Genomic DNA, 18,784 nt, shown 5'->3' on the forward strand with positions numbered 1-18,784 from the left:
AGACAGCCGTCACGACGCCCTTCGGCCTATACCAGTGGACCCGCATGCCCTTCGGCTTGTGTAACGCACCCGCAACCTTTCAGCGGTTGATGACCGCCGTGCTGGGAGACCTGGCCTTCGACGTCCTGCTTGTCTATTTAGACGACGTCTTAGTGTTCGCCCGTGACTTCGAGAGCCATTGCCAGAAGTTGGACCTGGTGTTTGGACGACTGCGGGAACATGGGCTCAAACTCAAGCCCCGAAAGTGCTTCCTTCTGAAGACCGAGGTCAAATTCCTGGGACACGTCGTCTCCGCAGCCGGCATACAGGTTGACACCGACAAGGTGAAGGCGTTGGAGGACTGGCCGGCGCCACGCTCAGCGAAGGAGGTGAGACAGGTTATCGGGTTCCTGTCCTATTATCGGCGGTGCGTGCCCTGCTTCGCCCAAGTGGCCCAGCCCCTGCATGCCCTGATGGGAAAAGAAAAGAAGGGGTTCGCTAAAGGCCGGCCCGAGGCCTTCAAGTGGACTCTGCAGTGTCAGACGGCCTTCGATCATCTGCGGGAGTGCCTCTTGACGCCTCCGGTGCTGGCCTACCCCGACCTCCAACTCCCCTTCATAGTGACCACAGACGGGAGCTATTTGGGACTGGGAGCGGTACTAAGCCAGAAGCAAGAGGGCGTGGAGCGAGTCATCGCCTTTGCGAGCCGAGGTCTGCGTGGGTCCGAAAGGAATTACCAAAATTACAGTGCATTCAAGCTGGAACTCCTCGCCCTGAAGTGGGCAGTCACTGAGAAGTTCCGAGACCTCTTGATGTACGCCCAGTTCACCGTGATCACCGACCACAACCCATTGAAACACCTAGGTACGGCCAACCTGGGAGCAGTGGAGCAGCACTGGAACGCTCAGCTCGCAGAGTACGACTTCGTGGTCCAGTACAAGCCTGGTCGACTCAACCAGAACGCCGACGCCCTGTCTTGCATGCCGATGCGGACCGAACCTGAGGTAGAAGACACCGAAAAAGACTTCCTAACAATACCCGCGACCGGCACTCACACCCGTCAGGGTCTACCGGAACGGACCGCCTCCTTGTGCGCCCCCGCCTCAGTCGCCCGCGATGGCTACGTCCTGGTCCCAGCGGAAGAAGTACGGGCCCTGCTAGGCCCCGAGAGACCGACCGAGACATGGGAGGTCCCGAGCGCCAACGCTTGTCGGATAGCGACACAGAAAGGGAACAGCGGGTATGACTGGGCGGAAATGCGGCAGCTACAGGCGGACGATCCCGAGTTGGGTCCGGTGTGGCGGGCAGTGACCCGGGGAGTCCCTCCCACCAAAGTACAGTTGAAGGAGGGAGACCCGAGACTCCGCAAGTTATACGGGCAGTGGGAGCGGTTTCGTCTGCACCAACAAGTACTGTTTCGACGCGTCAGTGACCCCCGGGACGGGGAGGAGGTTCTGCAGCTGGTGGTGCCCACGGCCCTGCGACAGAGGATCTACGAGACCCAACACGAAGATGGAGGACACTACGGAGGGCAAGGGACAGTGGACCTGATGAGGCGAAGTTATTACTGGACCGGGATGACAGAAGAGGTGAAGAAATGGGTGCAGCAATGCAAGCGATGCGCATTAGCCCGGGACGTGTTTCCTAAAGCCCAGGCCCTGATGACCTGCACCAACGTGACAGCCCCCATGGAGGTCCTTGCTATGGACTTTACCGTGTTGGAAAGGTCAGTGGGTGGCTATGAGAACGTACTGGTACTGACCGGCATGTTCACCAGATTCACTATTGCCATACCGACCAAAGATCAGACGGCGAAGACCACCGCCGCCGCCATCATCAAGCATTGGTTCGTGTATTACGGTTGCCCTGCCCGACTCCATGCCGACCAAGGGCGTAATTTCGAGTCGAGCGTCATCAAGGAACTCTGCCGACTGTACGGAATCTCCAAGAGCCGCACCACGCCTTACCATCCTCAGGGGAATGGGCAATGTGAGAGGTTCAACCGGACAATGCACGAGATGCTGCAGAGTCTGCCCGCAGAGAAGAAGCGAGACTGGAAGGAGCACCTACCCGAGTTGGTACTCACGTACAACTGCCATGTGCACTCCTCCACGGGGTACTCCCCCTTCTACCTGCTCTTCGGAAGGGACGCCAGAATGCCCCGAGATGTCCTGGGGGGCCGAGACGTCATCCAGGAGGGAGCGGGGGACCTAGACGAGTGGGTACAGAGTCATCACGAGCGATTAAAGGCCGCTGCCGAGGTCTCATCGGCGCAAGAGGATTTACGACAGGAAGAGCAGAGGTGCACTCCTGCGGGCTGGGGACCGAGTCCTGATACGCGACCACCGAACCCGGGGCCGTAACAAGATACAGGACAAGTGGGAGCCTACGTCGTACGTGGTAGTGAAGCAGAGCCACGAAGGGACACCCGTGTTCACAGTCAGGCCTGAAACAGGGGGCCCCGAGAGGACCGTGCATAGAGACCAGCTCAAGACCTGTCCGTTTCCAGCCTCCGACCCGGAAGCAAGGGTGAGGGCCCCTCGACAGACCCCTGTGGCGCTGCGGAGCTCGTCCGAATCAGACAGTGGAGATGCTTTCGGGTGCCGCCGAGAACCGCATCCTAGGGCGTGTAACCACCCCAGGCCCGTGCGGGACGTCCCTGAAGAGGCAGCGAACGCTGGGTCAGACGCGGAGTCGACCCCATCAGGAGAAGAGGGGGAGGAAGGCGGAGACGGAGTCGAAGAAGAGGCCGCGGGCGGTCCACCGATGGCCCCGGAGGGCGAGGCCGTGGTCCATGACCCACCTACAGAGACAGAAGAATCCGACACGGAGTCGGAGGTGGGGGGAGTGGAACCCCCCAGAGTGGAACCAGCCCGGCTCCACAGGAGCACCAGAGGTCGGCTACCCGTTCGGTATCGCCAGGACTACGTGCTCAAGAGTGTGTTTGTTGAACAGTGTGTGAAGGAGTGTGTGAAACTGTTAGCATAAGGTACGAGTGTCGATCGATGTGTGAAACTGTTGGTCTCAGGACCGTTTTCATGCATGCGTTGGTTGTTGTTGTTGTTAACTTGCAGAGGACTTAGCAAGTTCAAAGTGGGGGGAAATGTAGCAGTCTGAAAATATTGTATATTATTCAGGACTGCTGACTGGTGTTTTATATTCCCTTTGTACACAAAGACATCATTGATATTCCCACGAGCAATGATATGAGTTTCTCTTCCTTCTATCGACTGAAGTATGGACTATACACAGTATCGCTGGACCATGATCAACATCCTTCCCTGTGTGACTAGTAGGCGGGACCAGCAGGGGGCGGTGTCTGACAGAGAGTGTTGGAGAGAGATGGAACGTGATATATGGGAGCGGAAGACGGAAAGAGAACCTCTTCGGCAGTGAACTTGACCATGAACAGTCGCAACGGACGGGGGCTCTGGAGAGCCCTGTTGCAGAAATTATGCCAGAGGGCCCCGTGAGATAGCAACAGGTGATAGGAGGTACTTGCTAGTGGACACGATATCCTAGCAGTACCAGCGATAGTGTGTGAACAATTAGTGCAGAGCCAGGCACTAACAATCGGGTTATAATAGTTACTGTGTGCGGTATAAGTAACGTGCGGCTAACCAAGTATCAAAGTCCTTAACAATCGAGTTATAGTAGCTACTGTGTGTGGTATAGAGTGCGAGCCCCGAGGCGAGCGTGGGCCAACAACCGGTCTGCTCCGGCTGACTTCAACCAGATCTGCACCCGGCTGCCTGCAATCAGTCTGCTCCGGCTGACTTCAATCAGACCTGCACCCGGCTGCCTGCAGCTTACGGGAGTTCGTCCCGTCCAGCAGGGGTCGTCATCGCTCAGCACACGCTCTCAGCCGGCGCTGCCTCTCTGCCCAGCTCCGCCTGCTAACATCCTCACCGAGAGCGTTCGACGCCATCTTGCCTTTCCGGACAACAGTGGCGTGGCGAGGCGGCCATTTCGGATGAGTACAAATGAGCATTGATGCTCCCGAGTTATTATACAGTATACAGTGTGGTGCAGCCTGCGGGCGAAAGTAACGTTGCTACTACTGTACCATTCCATAGGGGTACCCCAAACAATACATGCCGGCATTAAGATAGGACTTTACTGGTATTTTGTGGGCCCACTCTTTTGTTTTCTGATTATTTCTTTTGAGTGTGATACCGTGTTGGTGTAATAATATCTTCCCATTCAGTGAACCCTGTTATTCCTCCCCTATGTCCTCCCTTCTTTCCCCATAGTACGGAGTAGAGCAGTATATGTAAACCCTTAGGGAAGGTATTGATATTGTGTCTAGCCCAGACGTGGGCCGCACTTAGTCTGGGTACAACGAGAGCACTTGGTGCCTAGGGCGTAATCATCGAATGATTAGGGGTGGGACGATACATCGATCCAGATCGATATATCGATCTATTATCAATAATCAAATCGATGATTATGCAACGTAAAAAGATGCAACGTAAAAAGATCGATTCATATTGCGATACTCTTATTTTGAAAATCCCATGGAGTGTCGTATCCACTCGGCTCGGATCAACAGCACACAGCAGTAGCGTCTAGAGCGTCACTAGAGCAAGGCTAGTGTGCCTATTCTGCGACCCAAAACATGTCCCTGCTGTTTTATTCCGCAACGGGTCAAATGCATCGAACCTGCTTTGCAATCCTCGCCATTCCATTATGCCCACGTCGCGTTAAAGATCGAAATTAACATTACGTTAGTGTAAGTTAACAACAAACTAACCCAGAGCCATAGGCAGAGAGAAGTGGGGACTGGGAAGGAGGGTGGTTTACTGCATTCTCGAGACAGCGCCACTACCAGGATCTGACCGGTACTGCACCTTCGGACTCCCAATATGCCTTTTCCAGCCAAAATACAGCTCTGTGACAGTGAATAGGATATTAACAGTGAACAGGAGGTCTATTTGTATTAAAAACAATAGATTGTTTTTCATTAAAATGTATGGAAGAGCTCAAAAATAAAAATGTCAAATGATATTTCCATTGCCTTTTTTTTTGATTTAAATGTTACTGATTGTGTTAAATGGGCATATAATATCGTCTCATATCGATCGCAGGCACCTGAATCGAATCGTATCGTATCGTGGCAGACTTTATGATATCGGAAAATATCGTATCGTTGTCCAAAGAATCATATCGTATCGTATCGTGATGAAACTGGTGATTCCCACCCCTACTAATGATCAGACTGTAATTATTGTGTAACAATAACCATGGTGCAATAATCACCAGACGTAGCTATGGTGTAACTAGGCCAATGATATAATAACACTCAGACTGAACGGGAGCACGGTGTGTGTGTCTTTTATTGAGCCTAATTCTAACCCTTTGATGCGGGTAATATATCTATTATTAACCCCTTCCTATTCAACCTTCCCTTTTCCACTGTAAGGTTTCTGGTGTTAATGAGGGAGGGTACTGCTTGCGGGGGGAACCAAGTTATTTATTTACCAGGCGGTCATTAGGTGTGGGGGGGTGCTTGAAATGGACCATACACATTAACAGTGTGGTGAAGAAGGCACGACAACGCCTCTACTTCCTCAGGCGCCTAAGGAAGTTCCAAGTCAGCCAGAAGATCCTTAAGAACTTCTACTCATGTACAATAGAGAGCATCTTGACCGGCAACATCACCTCCTGGTTTGGGAATAGCACTGCAAAAGACCAAAGCAGACTACAAAGAGTGACACGTTCAGCCGAACGCACAATCGGAGGGGGGCTCCCCACCCTCCAGAACATTTACTACAAGCGTTGCAAGGGGAAGGCTAAGAGAATTATTAAGGACTCGAGCCACCCGAACAACTGCCTCTTTGAACTGCTGCCGTCAGGCAAGCGATACAGGAGTCTCAAGGCGAGCACAGAAAGACTCAGAAGTAGCTTCTATCCCCAGGCCATCAGGCTGCTAAACGAACAATGAATGAACACTACACAACAACAACCACCAAACACACATAGCACACACATCCACACGCACACACTCACTTTAAACAAACACACTGCAGCACCCACTACACACACTTTATAGCACACACCCACTTTAAACAAACACACTGTAGCACCCACTCCCCACACTTTATATTTATGGATGAAGGATTGCACTACAACTCGTACACCTTACTGTAAATTGTACCTAAAATTGTACCTCATCCCATTTCTGCTTTGCACTAGATAGTACTGTACATTAGTACACTGCATAGTTGTGTATTGTATATTATATGGTAACTCAGAACATTGTACATATGTCTATACCGAACAACTGTGACCTCATTTTCTTCTTCTAAATTCATGCTATATTATGTTATTATGTTATTTGATACTATCTTGTCTAGCACAGTCTCTGGAGCGTAACAGTAAGAAGCATTTTGTATGAAAGTATTCTGTACTTCTGTATGACAACTATTAAAGAACTTGAACTTGAACTTGAACTAAGGGGACAATTGGGGAGAGTGAGGGCGTGTTGGGGAGTACTGCTGACTGCCCAAGAGAGAGGGAGGAAGACCAGAGTACCGGACTAGGTTTGTAACTCCTGGGCCTCATACACCCCACTGCCAGCCTCCAGTTGACGCTCCGGACCCCAAAGACGGAGGTGCAGCTAGCCAGAGTTCTACTGTGTCTCGCTACCTAGTGACCGTGCACCACAGTTCCCACGAAGCAGGGATAATCCACCCTGCTACACTAGCATTAAGAACCAATTTAAGTTTAATAAGAGCTTCCTGGAGGGTAATAAAGGAAAGTAAGTTCTCAATGGCCAACTGTAATAGTTTCTGAGGATGTTATAACTGATTGTCTGACCTCAGTAAGGGTTATTGTTGTTGATACTGAACATTGTTTAGCACCAGATCAATGCACAAAGGTACCTTGTGAAGTTAAAACAACAGAGACAGCAAGAACATTGGACTGGTTTAACCATCTGTAGTGTGGTAGTGAAAGGTTAACCTTCCGTAGTGTGGTAGTGAAAGGTTAACCGTCTGTAGTGTGGTAGTGAAAGGTTAACCGTCTGTAGTGTGGTAGTGAAAGGTTAACCGTCTGTAGTGTGGTAGTGAAAGGTTAACCGTCTGTAGTGTGGTAGTGAAAGGTTAACCTTCTGTAGTGTGGTAGTGAAAGGTTAACCTTCTGTAGTGTGGTACTGAAAGATTAACCTTCTGTAGTGTGGTAGTGAAAGATTAACCTTCTGTAGTGTGGTAGTGAAAGGTTAACCGCCCTCATCAAAATCACCAACAACCTCCTCCTTGCAGCTGACTCTGGCCACATTAGCATCCTCATCCTCCTGGACCTTTCTGCAGCCTTCGACACAGTCTCCCATTCCATCCTCCTCAACCGTCTATCCAACAATCCAATCACTGGCTCAGCAGTCAGCACTCTCCTGGTTTCAATCCTACCTCACCACCCGGACACAGTTTATCACCATCAGCGATTCCAGTTCCACCCCGGCCCCAGTCAACCAAGGCGTCCCCCAAGGCTCTGTACTTGGCCCAATTCTGTTCACCATTTACATGCTCCCCCTCGCCTACGCCGGCGACACACAACTCTACCTCTCCACCAAACCATCCACCCATCTCCCCCACGCTCCCTTATCAACTGCCTTCATGAAATAAAAACCTGGATGTCATCTAATCTTCTCAAACTCAACAACAATAAAACTGAGCTCATGGTTGTGGCATCCAAGGCCCTGCTCCGGAAGGTTGGGGATCTCACCCTCAACATAGATGGCTGCTCCATCTGCCCATCCCCAAAGGTCCGCAACCTGGGCGTTATCCTGGACTCCACCCTTTCCTACCAAGCCCATGTCAGTTCCGTCACCAAATCCACCTTCTTCCATCTCAGAAATATCTCCAGACTCCGACCATCACTTTCCGACTCCACAGCTGAGACCCTCATCCATGCCTTTGTAACCTCCCGCCTGGACTACTGCAACGGGGTCCTGTCCGGGGTCCCAAGCAAAACCCTGGACAGGCTCCAGTATGTTCAAAATTCAGCTGCCAGGGTTCTAACCCACACCAAACCCTGGCAGCACATCACCCCCACCCTCATCCACCTCCACTGGCTCCCCATCAAATCCTGCATCACCTACAAAACCCTCCTGCTCACCTACAGATGGCCGACTGTCACAAAACAGTCACATCTAGAGACCTCAAAACTTACTCTAGAGAGGCCTTTAACCTAGAACTGGGGAGCTTGGACTGGTCAGATGAACTTAGTGGTACACAGGTTGAAGAAACATGGCTTGGATTCAAAACCAAATTCACAGCAATACTCAACAACATGGCACCCATAAGAACCACCAGGGTTAAAAATCGCGCTGAGCCATGGATGCACACTGAAATACTGGCCGCTATGAAAACCAGAGACAAAAAATGCTCTGAACTTCATAAAAGTCAGACAAAGCTTTCCAAAAGCTCAAACAGTGAACTCCAAGCCCACGTGGTTGAACTAAAAATTCAAAGAAACAGACTAAAAAATGACGTAAACACCATGATCTGGGCCCCGTTTCATGTACCGGGATAACCGAGTTAGCCGGATAACTTTAGCTGGATAACTGGGTTAGCCTGACTTTCCGATTTCATGTACCTGGATTTTCCAAATCACCATGACAACATATCCAAAAGTTTGAGCCTGGTCGAAAGCAGAGTTCAAGTTCAAGTTAGCCTGAACTATCGCCACGCCCCCGCAAAGAAGTGACAGCCCGTTTCCTGAAACTATTCCCACAGTCTACGATCTGCATTATACCATTCTGAATTACGTTTTTGTGCTCCATTCTTCCAGAGGGGGCTTTTGAAATGTAAAATAGACCCAAAATGCTGATATTAAATTCACTTTGTCCTAAATAATGCACGTTATATATACCGTGGCGACGGTGGCGCTCGCTCGTGCGATGTACACATGATGTGGTTATTTTAATTGTAACTGGGATTAAGATGTCTGATGAGATGCGCTGTTTGACGGATTTGAGAAATTGAATGAGCCGTTGACGTCACATTAATGAATGAGGATAAAGAGATAAACTTCATTCAAAACAAAGGATATTCTAAACACGGGTCTCTCGTTCATTAATGTATAAACAATGAATTTATCCCATCTGGCCCAGTGGCCCAGCGGTAGTGCTCAAGCCTCCCAATCCACCAACCGGGGCTCAAATCCCCGTGTTTCCAATATGATTTTTTTGAATATAATATTAATGATTATACGCCAAAGTAGCCTGGTTTTAAGTTAAAATATTATAAATCTACATGCATTGAGGATGTCATTCTTTATATAGCTCTCAACGTGCACCAAATTGAATTATTCCTATATTGCAAAAAGAAGGACCCCGGTCTTGAACCCGGGTCGTCCGTGTGGAAGTCAAAAGAACAACCCGTTGGAGCACATTGGAGATAAGTTAAATATTGACTATACATCAATCAATGGGCAAGAAAGCCGTCTCGTAATTCTGTATAACAGTTAACTAGTTATTTTCGCTAGCAAGATCTCATTTGATTATTCAATCCAGCAGGCAAGTTTAAAGAAATATAATCTGATTGATTGAGGTAATGAGGGACTTAGAATTAGCCTATAGATAACGCATTTAACTTGTCGGCGAGGCGATTGAGCCTATTGCAATCTGTCAATAAAGTCTTAAATCAATTAATCAATCAATGCCGTTGAGAATCAGGGTCTCTGCCATCGATACGTGCTGGCTTTCCACCTAAAACGGGAGCGCGCATCTAGCCTGACTTGAGCCTGACTCTCAAGTCTGGCTTGAGTTAACGAGACTGAATCCTCCTTTGTGAAACAGGAAAATCCCGGCTTTGAACATCGGGTTAACTGAAGCTGGATAATGGACATGTTGATCGACTTAGTTGAACCACGTACATGAAACAGGGCCCAGAACCGCAAAAAGAAATTTCATCAACGACAAAACTGAGGAAAACAAAAACAAACCCTGCGAACTTTGGAAATTACTCAATAATCAACTAGGCTGCAGTAAAAAACTTAAAACCAGTTTCTCAAACATAAACATAAAGACGGACAACACGCTCATCACAGACAAGCTGGATGTAGCCAATTACTTAAACATCTTCTTCACAAACATAGCCACAACACTGGTATACCCTCCCACTCAGGGCATTATGGGGTAGAACACATAGTAGCATACTACAAAAACCTAGGGGTCCACAAAGACGACTTCAAACTTGAAATGGTAACAACCGATGAGGTACTCAAAAAATTGAGCGCCCTCCAACCTAACAAGGCCACTGGCCATGACAACATCCCCTCCAAATTCCTCAGAGACGCAGCAGCCGCCATCACCCCAGTCATCACACACATAATAAACCTCTCTATAAAACAGGGGCACGTCCCCAAGGACTTCAAAATTGCGAGAGTGACCCCTCTGCACAAAAAGGGCAGCAAATTAGACCCAGGCAACTACCGCCCTGTTTCTATTCTTACCTCCATCTCGAAAGTCATGGAGAAAATAGTCTACGAATAGGTCGAAAAGTACCTGGCGGAAAAGAATCTAATCTACGAATTCCAATCTGGCTTCAGAACGTCCCACTCCACTGACACATGCCTCCTCTATTTGAACGACCACATCAAACAAGAGGTGGACGCGGGCAAATACTGCGGCATGGTCATGCTGGACCTACAAAAGGCCTTCGACACTGTCAATCACTCCATTCTAATGGACAAGCTAAAAGCAATTGGTTTTGATAGCTTATCAGTGAGCTGGATGCAATCCTACCTGGAGGGGAGAGAACAGATGGTAGAGTTAAACGGTACTCTATCCCCCCCCCCTCACAGTGAGCTGTGGTGTTCCACAAGGAAGCATACTAGGACCGCTACTCTTCCTAATTTATGCAAATGACATGTTGTCAGCCTGTGACTGCAACTTGTTCCTGTTTGCGGACGACTCAGCCCTGCTGGTCTCTGACAAGAACAAATTGCAGGTTGAAAAAACCCTCAGCTCGGAACTAGGCAAAATCTGCATATGGCTCGCTGATAACAAACTGTCATTACACATGGGCAAACAGAGTCCATTCTCTTCGGTTCAAATAACAAACTCAGCAAGACCGACGGCTTCTCAGTTACAGTGGGTGACAATATTGTCACAAGGAAAGACGAAATTACCTACCTGGGTTCCATCCTAGAGGCAAATCTTTCCTGTGACAAAATGGCATCCAATGTAATAAAAAAAAGTCAACCAACGAACTATATTCTTGTACCGGATCTCCTCTCTGGTAAATAAGAATACCCTGAAGACTCTGGCAGGAGCACTCATTCAAGGGTACTATGACTATGCATGCACCTCATGGTACCAAAGCACCTCAAAGGCGCTTAAAACAAAATTACAAACATCACAAAACAAACTGGTCAGACTACTACTTGACCTGAACCCCAGAACCCACCTCACCCCTGCCCACTTTGACAACCTAGGATGGCTTAGAGTAGACGACAGAGTACAGCAACTTGCAATGGGCCTGGTCTACAAGACACACTATACGACCGGGGTGCCCATGTACATGTCAAAATACTTCCCAAAGGTCAGTGAATACCACAACCACTACACCAGAGGAAGCTCAACAAATCATGTTAAACCCAGATTCGGCTCAAACAAGGGACTAAACACGTTTCGCAATTATGCCACAACAATGTGGAACGCCCTACCCAAAGCTGTAAAGGAATGTGAATCCCTGCCCACATTCAAAACCGCTCTTAAAGAGCACCTACGGGAGGCTGCAATTCGAAACTGGCCACCGTAAATGCCCAAAACCCCCACCACCTCCTAATAGACAGTCTCCTCCCCACCGCATGTATATATTCCCTCCCCGCCGTATGTATATTTCTCTCCCACCCACCCACCCCCTCCTAATGTACAGTCCCCTCCCCATCATATGTATATACTCTGTCAGGATCTAGGGGTAACAGTACTGTATATTTGAATACCGTTTATGTCACAAATGTATCAGTACTAAATACCTATATGTCCCTATGCCATAAATGTCATGTATGTTGTGTATGTCATAAATGTCTATATGAATTGAAAATGGGGGACCCTGATGGAAACAAGACAAACGTCTTTCTCAGGTCTGCATCCCCTTAACAATTGTATGTATTGAGCCGTACTGTATTGTACCCATTCTGCAATCTGTTAAATAAAGTTTTCATTCATTCATTCATACAAATCCCTTCACGCTCTGGCACCTCAGTACCTCACTGACCTCCTCCACCCCTACACTCAGTCACGGTCCCTGCGATCCACGGACACTGGTCAGCTCTCCATCCCCCGAACCAGACTGCGGACCTTCGGGGACAGAGCTTTCAGTGTGGCAGCTCCCACCCTCTGGAACTCCCTCCCCGCAGAACTCCGCACCGCCCCAACTCTGGACTCATTAAAAAAACTGCTCAAATCCCACCTCTTCAACTTGGCCTTTAACCCCTAATTTCTCACTTTATATGTATGTTGTGTCTGTCCACTATGTTTGTTACTTTGTTATTTCTATGTAAAGCGACCTTGGGTCTTTTGAAAGGCGCTATATAAAATGAAGTTATTATTATTATTATTATTATTATTATTATTATTATTATTATTATTATTATTATTATTATTATTATTATTATTATTATTATTATTATTAAAGGATAACTCCACTATTTTGGGAAATTAGCTTATTTAACATCTTCCCTGGAGTTAGACAAGAAGATGCATACCTTTTTTGTCTCTGTGCGTGCATTTTAGCTTTGGGAATAGATGCTCCGTTAGCATAGCTTAGCTTCATCACTGGAAGTGAGGCAGGACAGTAGCCTTACAGTGCCTTACAGTGTATTGCAAGGTCTGACATTGACCAAACTTGATATGCATGACCTTGGTGGGCTCTAGGTCAACTCCTGAAAAGGGGGTCAATGTCAGACTTTGCAATCAAAAGTTAGGGGGCTAATAACCCTTGCCATAATTTCAGTGCGCCCCTAACTTTTGATTGCAAGGTCTGACATTGACCCCCTTTTCAGGAGTTGACCTAGAGCCCACCAAGGTCATGCATATCAAGTTTGGTCAATGTCAGACCTTGCAATACACTGTAAGGCACTGTAAGGCTACTGTCCTGCCTCACTTCCAGTGATGAAGCTAAGCTATGCCAACGGAGCATCTATTCCCAAAGCTAAAATGCACGCACAGAGACAAAAAAGGTATGCATCTTCTTGTCTAACTCCAGGGAAGATGTTAAATAAGCTAATTTCCCAAAATAGTGGAGTTATCCTTTAACCTTCTGTAGTGTGGTAGTGAAAGATTAACCTTCTGTAGTGTGGTAGTGAAATATTAACCTTCTGTAGTGTGGTAGTGAAAGATTAACCTTCTGTAGTGTGGTAGTGAAAGGTTAACCTTCTGTAGTGTGGTAATGAAAGGTTAACCTTCTGTAGTGTGGTAGTGAAAGGTTAACCTTCTGTAGTGTGGTAGTGAAAGATTAACCTTCTGTAGTGTGGTAGTGAAAGATTAACCCTCTGTAGTGTGGTAGTGAAAGGTTAACCTTCTGTAGTGTGGTAGTGAAAGGGTTACAACTACAAGGACAGCTAGCTTGCCTTTCTGCTGCAAATCAAACAGTTTCTCATTCAATACAATAAAGAATATTTTGCAGTTTATGAGGACATAGTCATGTTTACAGTCAAAGCCGGATCACAGGTCCTTCCAACTAGACTCTCTCTGGTGCCCTAATACTTTTTCTCCTCACTGTCTGCACCACGATCATAATCCAGTCACTGAATCTTTGTCTCATATTCTGAATGTCTGCTATGTGTATAAGGGATTGTACAGTACATTACAAGGCATGACAGAATTGTTGAGTTATTAGTTCAGGACATGATGCCAGATGCTCCATCTTCTGTTACAAGACTCTTGTGTTTCAACTACTGTGTTCAAACTGTGCAATACTGAATGTGATGTATTTAAAATGTCACGGTTAATACACCAGACGTGGTTGTTGTTGATGAGCAGTGGTGGAACTGTATTTATGTTTACAACACCACTTTTATCCAAAGTCACTTACAATTGTGTACAACAAGGCCAGTAAGGGATACACTTCTCAGCAGTCAATAATAATCGGTATTGTTTGTCTAATAGTGCTAAACTCAACATGAGATATCAATTGAATAAGTGTATTTTTTTTCTTATTTCTGTCTGTACACTCGATGTGAGTGTATGAGGGAATCCTCCATTTTCTTTCGAGTTTAAATAAAGGTTTGAAATTAAATGAAATTTGGAAGACATTTTGAAGAAATACAATGGGTGATTGGCAGGCTGAGGTCATTTAAAATAAAAAAAATTGTCACCTTTATTTTACCAGGTCATTAACTCATTCAGCGCCAGGGGTCGCTGTTTACCTTCTGGGTAGAACGCCATCGCTGTAAGTCAATTGGCAGACTTGCGAGTGCTTAAAATATATGAAATATAGTTATGGATCTAATAACACCGTCGATTGTCAGTGAGTTACTTCTGGTCAACATGCAAAAAACAGATTGTTTTTTCATCCGTACATTTCCATTTTATACCGTTTTGAATATGAGTATAGTTTGGGTGATTCTTAGGCTGCGGTTACACACAGGGCCATTTTCGTTTCGTTTCATTCGCTTTTCAGAGCGCTGCGTTTTGGCAGGCAAGTAAGAGTTAAGTTAGACGTCGTTTTGTCTCGTCTACTATATACATGTAGTACAATGCCAAAGCAGTAGGCGGCGATATAGTTCAGACATGAAGGCCATTTTCAACCAATCAGAAAAGGTTGAACGCTCACTACACTTCCTGCTTAAAAACAACAAAGTCACCATCTTTAAATACCTCGCGTTAGCCATTTAGCCACATAGCATTTATTATTAGAAATAAAGTGCAATAAACAAAAAACGGATACATTCACTGTGTGTTCTGCCTCATTTGTTGATGATTTGTTGATGAAACAAAACTAACATAAACACAATTGACCACCAAGAGCAGAGTTTAGTCTCACAAAAAGATCGTCGCCGATTTTGTTAGCTTACGTGCTAACGTGATTGGGATATGCCAGTATAACAGTATAGCATTGTGGCTAGCAGCGAAGTTTGTTAGCTTACGTGCTAACGTGATTGGGATATGCGATTATAACAGTATAGCATTGTGGCTAGCAGCTTGGTAACGTTAATGCTAGCAGAATGAATGGATGTAAACTTTATTTAACAGATTGCAGAATGGGTACAATACAATACGGCTCAATACAAACAATTGTTAAGGGAATGCAGACTGTTGTAGCTTGGACTGGGCTCCTTATAACAATAACTTGACAACACATGGTAGCCGCAGCTACTTGGGACAGCTCTGCTGTAAACACTGGAAATAACCGTGCGGGTCTCTACTGCGCATGAGCGTTGAGCAACAACGGCTCTGTATCCGGCTCACGCAGATTACATGGCACCATTGTCTGCTAGTTTTGGCGAGTATCCAAAAAGGAAACACCTTTTCAGCGTTGCCAGTAGGACAACGCGGTATCCTGCCAAAACGGTGTTTCTTTTTAACTTGGACAGCAAACGTAATCATTCAGCAACAAAAACGTTGCTGTATTCGCCAGTGTAACCATGGCCTTAGTAGTCCCAGGAAAAGACGCGATAATAGCCCTTTAGTGAAATCCAGTTATCACGTTGTCATTTTTCGCCTGATTATCGAATCTTCCTGAAATCAATGCTAGATTATCGTTATTATCATTCCTCATGCAGCCATGAAATGGGGCTTGTCTGGCATTGCATATGGAGGAGGGGGGGGGGGGGGCAGCCTCGTAGATGTATCGTTGTAAACGCTCGTCCTGCCGGAGTATTTAAACCCCGCCCGCACGGCTCAGCTCGGCCCAGAAAACAAACTACATTGTTTCAAATGGAGTGCAATAGCGGCCGAAGGCGTTAGAGGGCGGTATTGACCGTCTGCCAGCTCAGACACATTCAGAACAGTATGCACAGCCTGCCCCGATGAATTAAGAATGGCAATAGCGAATAAAATAAATAACCATTAAAACCCGACTTTTCTCGTGATTGGCGCTCAAGCGATGGCGAGTTAACCCTACTTTTTTCGTCATTGGCGCTGAATGAGTTAAGAATAAATTCCTATTTACAATGATGGCCTGGCAAGTGAGCCACTTGAGGGAAGGGGAGGTGGGCTAGATTAGAACATTAAAACACAGACAGTAGAAGACCATGGCACATGTTTCCATTTAGAGAGATATATGGAGAGAGAGACTGGGGGAGGATCATTGAAGAAGTCTCGAGTTATGGAGTTATGTGATTTATAATTATATGACATGCCGCTGCTTTAACTCTTAAGCCCTTGGATTCTGTACATCACTCAGCCCTCAGATTTATCACTGGTGATAGTTGTAGTTATATACACCATTGTATCCTGTACAATAAGGTTGGGTGTGTCCTCTCTGGCAGAGAGACATGATTTGCACTTTCTCGACTCTCAAGGATCCTTGCAGAATAAATTATGATTGACTGAATCTCTCTAACACAAGGACGTAGAGGGATGTCCCCTCTAGCAGCAATTTCTCCGGGACTGAAATCAGCTTCGTTCAATAGGAACAGGATGGTTGTTGTTGTTAGGAGTGATGTCATCTGTATTCACTTTCTATCCAATCAATTAGTTGGTTCGACAGTCAACCTTGCAATATTTCAGTTGGTTTATATAAACATGCAAGCGCACATAACATACGTACATACACACAGATCAAAGGCCTCAACTGTATTACGTTAGCAGATATGAGGGGAGAGAGAGAGAGAGAGAGAGAGAGAGAGAGAGAGAGAGAGAGGAGAGAGAGAGAGAGAGATAAGGGGATAGGGTAAGAGAGAGAGAGAGAGAGAGAGAGAGAGAGAGAGAGAGAGAGAGAGAGAGAGAGAGAGAGAGAGAGAGAGAGAGAGAGAGAGAGAGAGAGAGAAGGGGATAGGGTAAGACAGAGCCAGAGAGAGATAGAGAGGGCCTAAAACAGAGAGAGAGAGAGAGAGAGAGAGAGAGAGAGAGAGAGACGAGAGAGAGAAGAGAGAGAGAGAGAGAGAGAGAGAGGAAGGGAAATGGCCTAAAGAGGAGATGGGACAGACAGATGCGGTGAAAGAGGAGACATTCTAATCTTGTGAGGGATAAGATCAAAGGCCTCAACTGTATTAGGTTAGGCAGATATGAGAGAGAGAGAGAGAGAGAGAGAGAGAGAGAGAGAGAGAGAGAGAGAGAGAGAGAGAGAGAGAGAGAGAGAGAGAGAGAGAGAGAGAGAGGAGAGAGAGAGAGAGAGGGAGAGAGAGAGAGAGAGAGGAGAGAGAGAGAGAGAGAGAGAGAGAGAGAGAGAGAGAGAGAGAGAGAGAGAGAGGAGAGAGAGAGGAGAGAGAGGGGGAGAGAGAGAGAGAGAGAGAGAGAGAGAGAGAGAGAGGGAGAGAGAGAGACAGAGAGAGAGGGAGAGACGGTCCAGGGGGTGATTCCAGTTCCAGTACCAGGCAGAGAGAAACTGGTCTTTTACAGTCGTAACCTTTCTGCTATTTGGAAGAGTCAGGAAAGACAGAATGTACTTATTATACTGCGCCGATGACATAATTAACAAAACATATGCCAGTCTGTGGATGCCCCCCCCCCCCCCCAAAACACACATACACACTCACATACACACTCACATACATACACACACACACACAAACACACATACACACTCACATACACATACACACATACCGATACACTCACATCAGACACCACACACGCACACACAAACCCACAAGCACACACACACACCTTCCCTAATGCGAGGAGCAGGGCTGAGAGGAAACGGGGTAGAGGGACTGAAGCCACTGTGTGGTGGGGCTTCAGCAGCTGAGAGGGGGGGGGGGGGTCTGCATGTGCTTCACACAGATGGGAACAATCCTGCGCAGCCACCCACCTCACAGCTCTCTCTCTGGGGACAGAGGGCTGAGGCAGGGGGGGAGGTGAAGTGTGCTGAGCTAAGTACACAAATAGTTTACTTTAAGTGAAAGTACAAATACCCTGATGGAAAAGTACAAAATAATTAAAAAGTCAACCATTCAAAGTATAAAAGTGTTTGGTATTGAATGCACCAAAAGTATCCAAAGTGAATGTTGAAGTACTGTTTATGAAGGAGCTTGGGAGTGTTCATTTATCAACGCACTGACCTCTAAAGGTTATGATAGAGTGGTTCGTGTGGTCTAGTTAAGTACCTCCTCAAAGTACTGTGCTTAAAGCATGGTACTTCAAAAAGCACAGTAAAAGTACCTAGAAATTGTACTCATGGAGAGATTGAGTAAAAGTAACTAAAAAAACATACTTAAAGTGCTTGAGTGAAAATACCTAGAAACTACATATAAGTATAGTGCCTCTGTAAATGTACCTCAGAACTGTGCCTCCGTACAGATGGTGTCAAAGTGACAACAATAACATCCTGAAACGACTCTAACAAGTTTATTTCCCGTCGCAAACGTTCCTTAACGCAACAGTCCATTTGGGTCCAAACTGTTCCCCTGGCAACAGACTCCCAGTGAGACCGTCTATAGTGCCTCAGTGAACGTACCTCAAATCTATATTTAGGTATCATAATGAGTAAATGTACCTCAAAACTGTGTAGTTACCCTCAGTAAAAAAAAGCAGGCCTCTGCTCCTGCTCCTCCTCCTACCACCCCTGAATGGAATGGGGGTGCGGGAAAGAGAAAGATGGAGGGGGGGGGGGGGAACATGCAAGGGACAGAGAGGGGGGGGGGGGGGGTTGGAGAAACACAAGGCAAGGGGTGGAAAAGAGGGGGGGTAGAG

This window comes from Notolepis coatsorum (genome assembly GCF_963971535.1).
Source record: "Notolepis coatsorum genome assembly, chromosome: 6".
Classification (NCBI taxonomy): domain Eukaryota; kingdom Metazoa; phylum Chordata; class Actinopteri; order Aulopiformes; family Paralepididae; genus Notolepis; species Notolepis coatsorum.